The sequence below is a fragment of the Eucyclogobius newberryi genome, unplaced genomic scaffold, assembly GCF_026437365.1.
Source record: "Eucyclogobius newberryi isolate DKJ021-1_F unplaced genomic scaffold, fEucNew1.0.hap1 SCAF_7, whole genome shotgun sequence".
NCBI lineage: Eukaryota > Metazoa > Chordata > Actinopteri > Gobiiformes > Gobiidae > Eucyclogobius > Eucyclogobius newberryi.
This window is the reverse complement of record NW_027316389.1, coordinates 25,533,606-25,546,899: the sequence shown is the minus strand read 5'-3', so window position 1 is coordinate 25,546,899 and position 13,294 is coordinate 25,533,606. Positions and strand designations below refer to the sequence as shown.

At 39.3% G+C, this 13,294-nt stretch overlaps 1 protein-coding gene across 1 annotated transcript in view; it reads left to right on the top strand.

The window, feature by feature from the left end:
• The first annotated feature begins 1,262 nt into the window (after window positions 1-1,262).
• LOC140349332 (contactin-1a-like) overlaps window positions 1,263-13,294 on the top strand; it is a 76,963-nt gene continuing 64,931 nt past the window's right edge. The window contains exon 1 of the mRNA XM_072435628.1: window positions 1,263-1,387. The gene's annotated coding sequence lies outside the window, so the exon portion shown is untranslated. The remainder of the gene's footprint in view (window positions 1,388-13,294) is intronic.

Sequence of the window (13,294 nt, the reverse complement as noted above, 5' to 3'; positions counted from 1 at the left end):
ACAAATCCCCAACAGTTCTATTCATAATCCCATCTTTGTTATTGCGAAAAAGACAAAAAAGTAACACACAATGGTTTAACGTTTCAGCACTGTTTTCTATTGATTCTCTTTGCCAGCCTTGCACGTAGCTGACTTCCAGACTGGTGCTCTCTGTACATTATGATGCCAGTCTGAGAGCTCAGGTCAAACTCAGACAAAATCAGAGTTATTACTCGCTACATTACAGCTTTTTCAGTTTGTTTTTTTCTTCTTCTTCTTCATTTTTATGCAAATTGCTGCTGCATTTTTTTAGTAGAACAAACATGTTTCTCCGATGGACTTCCGGAGTTGGCCAATTTCCTTTTCATTTTACACATACTTCCCAAAATTCAATGAGTTACAAGGCACGATGGAGACTAAACTGTTAACTAATGTCCATAACGTGGTTGTTTTCAGTCCAAAAATAAAATAAAACTTAATGAAATAAATAATAATTACTTTCTCATCATTTTAAAGATTCAGAAGCAGATTTTAATCATTAATGTGCTTTGTGGTGAATACCTAATTAGCTCCCATATGTAAATATTTTCTTCAAGTTTATTCGAAAGAAATTGACATACAGTATCTTGAAGTGGGCGGTCACTGTTCCATTGTCAAAGTATTCATAAAGTGGGATCAGTTCTGTTTGAGTATTAAAATTAGGACAAACATACTAGCAAAAACAACACCAAACACAAAACAGACAGCAAAAAACCCCTGTCAAACCATTGTGAACTCAAGTATCTTCATTATAGTTTGGTTTGAGGTTGGATATGAGCCAATTCCGTATCACAGCAGCTATAATATGTGCCTATGATGGGTTTTCAGGAAAAGAGACATCAAGTGAGAGCTAAGAATGTCACTTGAATCTTGAGTATCATAAGCCTGTAATGAATTGAAAATGGCCTTTTGACTTATTTCCTCACAATGACACACAATGACAGTTCTTGTGAATGTAATGCATGAATAGGGAAGTGGGAGAAGGATGCTCATGCTCATGTCGGTGTCCAGTCTTGACCCAGCGCCGGTGTCAGTGTCATGTTCTGACCGGCTGAAATCTTGCCCGGTCATCCTGTTACACCGCGTCTCTGGAGGGCGCAGGGTAACAACACACGGGTAACACTTTGGCAGATCCTCCCTTTATAGACACACACTCCGCCTGAATGAATCGCAAAGACAGAGGAGGAGGAGGAAAGAGCGCAGGTCCGGTCTAGCGCCCTCCACAGGTGACCGTCATAAGTGCGCCTCCGGACCACGGGGACGACACGGCGCGCGCTCTCTCTCTCTCCGCCAGTTCCTTCCCCGGTGATGTGGTGCTGAAGCAGGTGGAACCGAGCGTCGCGAAGGGCACACGGCGGGACATCACGAGGTAGGAACGTGCTTTACTTTGAATGAATGAATGGACTGATTTGGAGTGAAAGGCGAGGAGCGGAGAGCGCGTCTCTGACAGCTGGGAATCAGGAAGGTTGTTTACAGCGGCGCGGAGTGGGATGCGCGCCGAGAAAATAGGTCTTGTGCAACCTCCTGCATTGCGAAAATAAGACTTTGCATGCTGGAAAAACAAAAAGCAAAAAAACAACAATTCAAAAAAACGCAAACATACGATTTATTGAGTCATGCTGTTGTTGGAGCGCTGCTGTTACACGATCCTCCCAAAACACACGATGCACTGACTGGGCAGATGTCACCTCCTGATGATGCTGTGCACGTTAAACATCCCCGACTAAAAGTAATGCATTTTTTATTTCATTTAGTCTGAAATGAATCTGACATGTGGCCACGATCTGCAGCGCCGTCCGGGCTGCACATACCGATGTATTTCCAGAGAATGAGACTGGGAAGTCCTCCGTTTCAATAAACACTTTTCATCTGGACCAGAACGCACGTCCCACAGCCCGTGTCTTGGTTTGGCGGCTGTGATGGAGAGGCTCTCTGTGTCAATGGGACGCGTGATGGGTTTGTAATTGCGTTGTGGTGTTGTCAGGGTGTCAGGTAGGAGACTGGGAAGGTGTCATTATGGGCGCGTCCTGACTCATCACACAAGAAGAACCACTGCTGATACATGTGACGTGTGAGAGGTCTCCCAGAAAACACTTTAAAATGGTATTTGCTTGCTTGTATAGGTAAACATTACGCATTAGTTGATGCAGATTGCTAAATTTGCTGTATGGCATCAAAACAGAATGAAAATGCAAATATGTTCTGACATTTTCTTCATTTTTCCTCCCCATTCTGTGTTGCCATCTGTAATTCCTGTTTTGGTTTGGCTCTGATTTTATGCTGGATGCACTTCAGAGCACAACCAAGTTTTATCTTTTATGTTGTGATTTCTCTGGATGTGTTTTTTTTTTTTTTGCCACAATCTGAGCTGGAATTGTGGGATTCCTTGGCGGGCTGTGGGATGGAGTGCTCTATGAATTTTGTAAGCTTGACTGCTGCTAATGCATTCTCGCTGTCCGGTGTCCACCCTGAGGACACAGCCTCCTGTTAATGCTAGGTGACTGACTTTACACTGCACTCAGAAGTAGGCTAATCTACTAGACGCGCCCAAACACACTGTACCCTCGGCTCAACTGGAATCATTTATTTTATTGTTGCGCTTCCATTGTATTTGCGTCCTTTACGTAACGCTTGTTTTGACCTGCGATGCATATTTGAAGTATAAGCATCAGACTTCATTATTGTCACTGTCGGAGGCGTCCACTTCACTGGCAGTTGCTTCAATGTTGTTTGAAGCCTCAGTCATGCGCCTCAGTCCAGGATTGACATGGACAGGTTCATCGTCCGTCCTCTCCAAGAGCCCATATACCCCCAGATTGTAAAAAATTAAAGTGCATGTAACAGGCTTTCATTTTTTTTCTAATTATGACTTTGTTTGGTGGGATAGAATCTGCGGTAAATCCTGATCAGTCAAGTTGCAAAGTTTGTGAAGAACATCTGAGAAATAAAAGTAGAAATTTACAGGAAGTAGAGCTGGGTTCCTCTGTCTATGTCATCAAAAGTGTCAATTTACACGTAACAATCGCCATTTTCTGTCAGTTTAAATAACTGTTTAACAAAGTAAAGGTGTTATCAGGTATTTACTATTTGTCAAATTATAACTATCGTGTAACAGTTGGCTCGAGCTTTGTCACATCTGCTGCTCATGTCCAACCAGGAAGTACAATGATAAACTTCACCAAAATTTTCCAACTAGGTTTTAGTGTAAAATAATGTACTTGAATGATATAAACTCAATATCTTCTTTTCTTTTTGCTTTATCATTGGACAATTGCATGTGCAGTGATTGGCAAGTATGCTTTTCCTAATAACATTTTACACACACATTTTTTTGAGACACGAACTGTAAAAAGTTCACTAAATGGAGATGTTAATTCTTTGTCTGCATATTCCACATTATGGCATTCCCACAAACTTGATAAACATACATCGTTACTATGAGCTTCCCCTCAGATCTGACCTGCTACTTTGCCTGTTGGCTCCGCTTGTTTCCATGGAGATACACAAGTTTGACTCCATATTGTGGAACATTCGAGACTCCATTGAAAAAAAAAACCCACATGTATTGCGCCTTCAAAAGCAGTTGTTCCTAATTGTCATTAATATGTTTTTTGTGTTTTTTTCCTCTCTGAACCCGTTTTGGAAGCTACATTTCTACATTTGAGCATTTCTACCAGTCACCAGGTCAGACACAATATACTAAAAGGCAAGAGAATGTGACTTTGACTGTTTATCATAATAGATATAAGTGTATCCTATGGACTGTACTAGACATATAACAGCGTCGTTTTTAAATTGCCACTTAATCTACAGATGTAAGTGGCCACATACAGACTTGGGTTTGAGCCAGCTAAGATTAAAGGTTAATTCTCAAGTCCTTTTAGCAGATGACATCAGCTTCCCGATGCCCTTTGCAGCCCTTGGTAGCGGTCTCGGCCAGCGACTCAAATGCATTATACCCCCAACAGAAGATGTCAGATTGTGTGTGTGCTTTCTTCCTAAACTGATTGGCATGAGTGGCATTTGGCTGCAGAAGTAGAAGTAGTTTGTAGGCGATGTTCCGTGCGTCACAGTGAATGAAGTGTCAGTCATGCTGCGGGGGTTCTCTGTACAACACAATGTGCAAAGAAAAGCCTGTATATACCAACAGCATAAGCAGCTGCAGCGTTCATACAGTATCCGCGCCTCTCAGACTATGCACAAATGTTTCTTTCAGTTTGGAGATTGCTCAGCATTTTTCCGCGGATCAATAGTGAGATGGACTGATGGTACGCCGGGCAGTGGAGCAGAGACGTGACGTTGTGTGTGTTTGCTGAAAAAAAACAAACAGTCCTCGTGTGTTTAGGTCTGAGCAGGAGAAAGAGTCTTAGTCCTTGTCTGACATGAGTTTACAGTTAGCACTATGGTCTATTGATTCTCCCAGCCACAGTGGAGCTCTCCATTCTGTCTCAATCTGTGTGTTTATAAACCTGTGACTTTAATAGGATTTAATTGGCAATTTGTGCATTTACAGAACACTTGTTGAACTACGCACAACGAATTTGCAAAATGTATCTAAATTAAAGGTGAACTATGTAGCTCTCCTGGGTCTGCCATTTGCTTGTCTCAATGGAGATGTGATTGCGTTGCCGGGAATGTTCCACAGTATGGTATTAACTAGTATTAAGTTGAATGTTATACTGTGGAACACTCAAATGTAGCAGGTGGTGGAGCCTTCACCAGAAAAGTTACATAGTGTACTTTTTTGTAATACTTGTTATTGATGATCGTACTGTTATGTATTTTACTGTACCACCCTTTTATTCTGACATATTCTAATGCTTGATGGAGTCTGAAATCGTAATCTCACCAAACACAGCCTTTCTTGAATAATTTCATTGTTATTGTGCTACCTTTTGTACCACTTTTATATAGTTTATATACTTATAAAGTATTACTTATTAAGTATCTCAAAAGAGGTCATGATATTGTGCCTGATTGTTGTCTCTCTTAAATCCTTTAGTATCTAAGGTAAAGTAATGATTTAAAATAGTCGCTTGAGGCATTTCAGTTTTTGACTTGTCATTCCTCATTGAAAGAAATTGTATATTTGCATGGTAATTGTATATATATAATGTAATGTACACAAAATATTTGCTCTGATTTAACTCTTCTTCTGATACGGCTATTACAGCAGATTAGAATTGATACAAATATTGCTTTTATGATGTTGCACACAACATGGAGGATAAAAATAGACCCACTACTGATATCGTTTTCCTTTCATACTATTTATAATCAGAAAGCATAGTGGATAAAGCTTTACTCTGCCACTTTTTTACCTGATATTAAAATCCCATAAATTCTCTTTACAACAGTCACAACGCATGTGATTCTTACAGCGGACGACTTTATCCATTTGTTTTGTTGTTATCGGCCTGATTTTGTTCGTGATAAAGTGCGGTGCTTTCTAAGGGCATCACTTTAGTCGATCTGCCAAAGAGACGCTTTCTTCAAAAAGAGATTAGCGCCGTTTCCAATAAGATAATGTGAGCCAGACAAGCAGCTAGTGTTGGGAAATGGCCTGTATCTCACTCTGCCACTCACTGAGGGAGTGGGCTGACATTGATCAATGTCACTGAGGTGCCTGCTGCTTAGAGATGCACGTCAGGGCTTGGCACAGGCCGGGTTTACCTTCACGCTGTCTATTTCATAAAAGATCCTCTCATTTATTTTGGAAACTCATTTTTATAAACACATTTGGTTTGTGCCTTTTAGGTTGACAGTGTGAACCAGGCTGCACATGGCACTCCTGGCACTATACTTAGCATGGAAATCACTTATATTCAAGTTCTCAGGAGGTTCATTAGTAATATGGTTAGTAATTCTATTCTATTTCTCTATTTAGCCTAATTTCATTAAGATGGCTTTCATTTAAAACTAGGCCATAAACTTACAGGATCTTTTTTTCCTCACAATGTTAGATGGGATATATTTAGACCATAATCAGAGTCAATCTTTGGGGATCTAGACGCTCATTAAAAGGTTTGCCCTTCAACCACCACTCACGCCTTTCACTTTTCATGTATTCCGATTATGAAAGTATTAGGTTAATACTTCTCTATCTTCTTTCATTCTTGAGTCACCGGCCACCGCAAACCATGAATTGGTCCGGAATAATTTGCCATAACCATCAACATACAGTATATATGCCATACAAATAATACAGAGCATTGTGAGTATGTATTATATTACGAAAGCGCTTATTCAAAATTAAGATTCGGTTATTTCTAATCGTCAATGATGATGCTTGAATACACAGCTAATCCTGCCTAAGCAACGTTTGGAGACCAATATCGCTCATCCCTTGTTTGAAATTACAAATACTCTGAAGTTAAATTAAAAAAGCTAGTCTATGATAATGACACGTTTAGCTTGTGGAGATATTTAACAACAACAAAGGCAGTAGAAACAAGGTCAAGTTGCTGTAATGAAGTAGTCTGTTTAACCTCCTGAATCGCTCTTAATTAAAGCAGGGCTGCAGTGTCACATTTCCTCCTGTGAATTTTGTTCCAACGTTTCCGTGTGCACAAGTATTTATATTTCGCTCCGATGGTGGACACACTTCTCACCTGGGAGCCTCGTGCCATCTGTCTGTGGAGCTTCCCAGAGCTAAATAATGTTTACAGAAGAGGCATATGGCTCATACAATTACTGGAGTAGAAGGCATGGCTCAGTTCATCTTTACATTCAATTTAGTGTAAAAAAATATTGTCTCTTGCAAGTTGTCCAAACTATATCGAAACATGCATGAAGTATGTCACGATACTACAATTTCAATCTAAATTTTGTTACTAAGGAATATACTCTATGCTTGATACCGATTCCGATAACGCAGTGATAAAAAAAACACACCAAGTAATAGTATTTTCCTAATGTTACCACATAGATTTAAATATAGTCCTGAAAAAGATCATTTTAAACCAGTTCAGGAACGTTTTGTATCGATACTTGTTCAAATGAATATCTAGTTACGATACTAGTTTTAGTATCAATTAATATCAGATTTTTGACACTTTTGACCAACCTAGTACAAAGCAGAGGGCCATAACTGGTGGTCAATACAGTCAATCATTCAAATTGGTTATTACCGGTAGTTATAAGTTTGACCGAACCGCTAAACCTTTATTCAGACTCGAAACTAGAAATACTAACCGACTGCCTAAAGAACACACATAAAGCTTTTCATTGATTTATTTGAAATATCCGCAGAGCTTATCGACCCTCAATATTGCACCGGCCATCTCTGTTTATAGAACCATTCCCAAAAGTACGCATCTCTTTGCTTTTTGATTATTAGCTCATATAAAGGTGCCCCTGTAACGTTTCTGGTAGAGGGTCCGTCACCATGGAGATGCCATTGCGTTACCTGGAATGTTCCGCAGTATGACATTCATTCAGATATCATTATTGTAGCCCACTCTGCTGTACTCCTTTGTATTTATGTTGACTTTAGTTCACACAGAAGGTTCTGTTCAGTTCTTAGGACCGTAGTTCATTAGTTTAAGTTGAACAGACTCACTCACTGAACATGTTCCTGCCTTACCTTGTTAAACGCAATATCTATTATTGTTTCAGCAGTGGCAAGTGTGGAAAATTAGATCGAATGAAAAACTTTGTACAAGTTTTCCCTGCACAGCTGCGGTTTATTCATTAGCGGCGTATGCTTCCATTTGTCATACGTTTATTTTTGCATCGACTGTCAGTATAATGTATTTTCCTTGTCCACAACGGGCAGCATTGTTCAGACTGTAATCCTGTTTAATGTCTTTATCATAGGAGCAAAGGAGAATACTGTACGTTGTGCCTCCGCTGTATAATCTTGAATAAAAGCAGAGCATCAGGGATCTGTCCAATTAGGTGCACTGGAGTCCTCCTCGCTGGGGCCGGCTCACTCCTGGGGCCGCTGAGCTGGGCCTGTTGCTATGGAGCTCAGAGCATTTTCAGACAAAAACACAACTTCCGCAACGTGATATCAGCCTGTGGTTGTCAAACTGGGGTGCAGGTACCGGCGGTATGTGGGATTAAGAGGACTCTTTTCTTTTCTGATTTACACATTTAGAGCCATGAAGTTTTATTAAGTTTTTAGATTGCTTATCCCGTATCTCTGCCCCAGCTGGTGTAGGTAAAATGTTACTCTTATAATGTAATTGTTACTTTCTTGTCCTGTAGGAATGTCACAATATCAAAAGTTAGTGTTACGATTATTGTAAAAAGAAACGACACAATTGAACAATTATTCACGATTACACGATTACATTTTTCATTTTCTTTCATTCACAATTATGGGAATTCATTCACTATTTGTGACCAGTTTTATGAAATCCAACCTGATATTTGATGCATTTCAAGTTTGAATTAAAAAGAGTACATTTTGCTTCTAAAATGGCCTTGATTACTATTTTTTACTTCTTGTGATTATATTCCGACCTGAATAATCACATTTTAAGCAGATAACCATGATCCTATTCAAAACATGTGTATGTTACTTCTGCTTTTTATCAAATTGCTTGTGTGTTGAGAATAATTACTCAAGTAAGTGTACTGTTACTTAAAAATAATGCTATTCAAGTAGAAGATTGTATTTTTATTAGTTTAGGTAGGTAGTTTTAATATTATTGTTAATCATGAAACGTTTCTTTGGCAACATATCACGCTTCAGAATTGGTTATTGGGACAGGCCTAGTTGTAAACATCCACCCGCTGGTAGATTAAGTTCAAAGGTCAAGGACTGTCCAGGATGAATCAGAAATGCCCTTGATGGAAATGTTACTCAGCCAAGTTCTCTGACCTGTAAATGTTCGTCTTAAGGGTGAGTGGAGAAGGGAGGCTCTCCCACCACACGCTGTGAATACTGACGAGCCCCTGCCTCATTATACATTTAAGACCGTCCCTTTTTCCGTTTCCCTGGACAGCTGGACGACTAAATTGTTTGTGGATCAATAGTTTAGCTTTCTATTGGCTCTACAGACTGAGTGAAGTGCATTTAAACCCCAAGAAATCCCATTATGCTTGGCAGAGATGGGAAACATAGCGAGTGCCATGACGATTATTCAATCTGCTGTTTGTTTACCTGCAGGCCACCCATACACAAGGTTATCAAATTTCTCTCAACTTTTATCAATCTTGTTTTGGTATTTTGTTCCTGGAATTAGATTTGCTTTCTTAAAATATATCCATGATTAGATTGCTTGATTAAATCTTAAGTTGTTGTTTCCGAGAGTAGCCTTAATGTACCTGCCAGGATCATGTTACTTTAAAATACATTGTGGATGTAAACCTACTTGTCATTCAAATCATGCTTCCATTTAAAGCAGCGAACAAAGACAAAAGTGACTTGTCAATTTAAACTCAATACTTCCTCTGGTAATCTGAAACTTCCTGTATACAAATAGCCATTATGCACCAATTGGAAAGTTCAAAGTTGTTATTGCCTTTAACAGAGAAGGCTAATGCTTTTTATTATGACTACAGCCTGTCTGTATCGATCCAATACTTGATCAAAATGCAGCCGTGTTGCTCTTAAGAAGAAGAAAACGCGCCCCATTAGGAAGTAGTGTCTCGCGAGCCAAGTGTGGGACGTAATGAGAAACAGAACAGGACAATAGATTTGGAGCTGCCTCTTCATTCCTTGGATCGGTGGAACCAGAAAGAAAGACTTTTTGGACTCTGGGTCGTCTCTGGCCTCTTCTGGCTGACGGTGGGCTCTGCTGCTGGGCTGTGTGTGTATGTGTGTGTTTGTCTGTTCACTGGGTTAGCCTTCTGGACATTTGGCTAAAAGGCTTGGCTCATTGATATAGGGCAGCATTAGCATTCGGTTGGCAAACTTGGCTCTCCTTGATCTCCCTAGGTTTCCATTGTGGAGTTGATGAGTTTATAAAGAGAGTAACATATAGCTATTGTGGATATATAGAGGGGAGTTTTCTGTGCAAAATGCCCTGGAAATTTTGTGTGTGACAGTTTTAGGATTTTGGAATCAATTAGGTTAAAAGTTGCATTATCTGATTTTCAAACCGGGAAAGGAAATACATTTGCCTAATAGTTCCCATCTCTTACAAACCCTTTGGGACATCGCTAGTGTTCACAAGCATGAATTTCAGCTTTTGAACTGCTTTCTACAGACAGACTGACTATGCTCAGTCAATGGTAGCGATGCTTATGGCTTGGGATTGATAATATACATAAATATATATTATTAATTGCTGAGTGGGACTTTTTTGTGTAAAATGTATGGCTATAAGCCTTTAGTCATTCGATGAATTGGTCTAATAAAGTCTTTTTATTAGTCACGACAGTTAGTAGTTTTTTAGTCGACACATTTTTTGGTGAGTATTTATAAAGAATTTGTCTTGGACATAAGAGCACATATGGAGGCCGTAGAAGAACACAGATAGTCGACATGAAATAGAAAGGAGAAGGCATGGAATGAGTTGGTTAGATATTTGGAAATGAATTGTGAATTCATTCTGCCTTTTACAGTCTTGTACGTGCACTTCTTGGTCAAATATGGTTGGATCGTCGATTCGAGAGCTTTTGCTAATTTCACGCCCCATTTTGTCAACTAATCGATGCACAGGGCAAGTCTGACCATTCTTTAGTTCACTTTAGCCCTAATATAATGTGTTTAATATCACATACTACTCCTGTAGATTCTCAGCTTTTGCAATGTTGTCAAAGCCATTTATCGATCAAAGACATCACAGACAGCCTTTAACATGGCTTATTCTTGACGTCATAACACCTGGATCACATTTTATCCAGCAGCTCAAGGCAGGCACATGATTGCACAATGACAATTAGCTTCCGACAAACTTCCTCTAAACGCCCCTGAACCAAAATTGTCGCCTTTGTTTTGGCATATGATTATTCTGACTATGAAAGCGTGGCAAACTGGGAGCGTGGCTGACTTATGCATGAGGCTCGTGCACTAATTACGCACCAGATTTTTGCCCCTTCTTCTGTTGCAATCTGCTAAATCATGCTTCTCACAGTTTGCCTGCACATGGCAACAGCAAACAGCCTGGAGATAACAGAGCTGATAATATTGTCCCTATTCAAAGGAACGCATGATATTAGCAACCTTTGTTTTAATTATGGTGCGTCACGAGCAAAGCAGAGTGAGAAGAAAGACTAGGAAGAGTGGAAAGAGAGCAGCAGGAGTCTCATCAAAACATTGTAAACCAAGGTCTTTATCATTATATCAACCATAACAAGGATGACGACGTGACACGCTCTTTCCTCATCAAACACTGTCGAAACTGTGGAAGGTCAAGCTGTGCTTTATATTTTCCTTCTTATAGTTAAGTAAAATGTTTCTATTGCTGTGAAATACCTTGAAAAACATATACTGTCAGCTAAGTGCACCTCTCCACAGGTCTGACCTGTATCTTAACCTGATGCTGCCACATGCTTGTCTCCATGGAGATACACACGTTCATGCCATAATTGATACATTTAGGACATGATAGCAGCTAACGTTACTAAGTGGTGCTGGCAATTCTCTGCTTGTGCCTGGATTGTAACTTATTGCAATTGAAAACAAATCTAGCTGAATAGTGCTTGATCTAATCTTTAAAGATAACATGTCCATATTGGTCAAAAAGATAACTCTCTATGCTCTGCTTGGAGTGGTTTCCAGTTTGTGTGGAGCACACACATTCTGCAGGGACAAGTAATAACCTAATACATTCTCTTCTAAATAAATTAAAGTACATGCCAACCTAACTCTAGTGATTTTAGTAGAAATTTTAAAGCCCCTCAAAAAAGTATTTTTTATGTGGAAAGGTAGGCTGTATTACTAAACTGAGGGCCAACTTATTTCTGTACAACGTAACCCGGGGGCCAATCTCATGTTAAATGTATATATTTTACTGAATGTGTGGCCCTCAAGGAAGTGCTCACGGCCCTATGCTGTTATAAAATCCTATCCATGGGTGTCCACTTTCAAAATTTTGAAGACATTTGTATTTTATTTTTTTCATTTTAAAGACTTTTGACCATTCAAAAGATATGATATTTGTATTTATTTATTTATTTTATTCTGTATCAGAATCATGTGAAAATAATACCTGGTATTAGTAGTTCGGTTTCGGCAAGTAAAGAAGTACTCGCTTAGTCAATACGAGACACTATTCTATCTAATCTAATTGCTTTCTGCAAATTGGTCTCAGTGAAATGTACTTTATTTTTTGTTAAGCATCTAAATAATGAAATGATAACCAGGTTTTATTACACACTATTTGTGCATAATATGTGAGGGTTTAGCCCTGTTAGTCTAGGAAGGTGGTACAGTATGTGTGTGATCTCTGGGCCAGCCACCACGCCAATTTTATTGCACGCTTGGTTGCTGATTACAAAAACATAATTTTAATAAATTATCAACATTATTTATATATAAGTAAAGGTTTTGCTGCTGCATATTTTCAGTAAATACAAAGCCGTTAATGAGTACAGTTGGTCTGCAGAAATGTCCCACAGACACTCTGATGGCACACTATTCTGGTATATTTACTATGTGCCACTCTATGATGGCTCGTGACATTGGTGTATTATTCATGGAGAGGTCTAATGGCCGTGAGTGTAAAGAAAGGGCATCTAGAGGTGAATCGGACTGGGACATAGGGCCATAACAGATCTTTTTTCCCCCCTGTGGTTGTAACGTGCTCAACAGCCCCCAACAACACGTCTCTTATCTCCACAGTCCACAGACAGACTTAAGGGCACAGTACAGGCACAATGGTGGAAATATAGAGGAGGGTTGTACTGCTCTTAATTCCATTGTACCAGAAGATAATAGGACAGACCACGAGACCGCAGGGTTGTCTTTAAAAATTTGCACTCGTTTGCTTTATTTCATGCACGTTGCCAGACTGACTTGTGACCAACCGTATTAATTTTAATGCAATAAACTAAAGCATCACAGCACATATCATTGTTATGGTAGATGTCTGGCAGTCTCAAATTATTTCTAGTCAGGCAAATTTGTTACCACCTTTGTTTACTTTGTATGTAAAGTTTGTCAATTGTGGTATTTTGCATGTTTTCCACGTGTGCAGTGCTATGAATTCCCACCATTGTTCTTCTGTTTTACTGCTTTTTGGTTTGCAAAAACAAAATACAAGTATGAATAAATGTATAGTATTCATTAACACATCTCAAACATTTTCCCATTCATTATCATTAGTAAGGATGGGCAATATATCGGTTCAAGTATCGGCCGCTATAGACTGATTTTTAC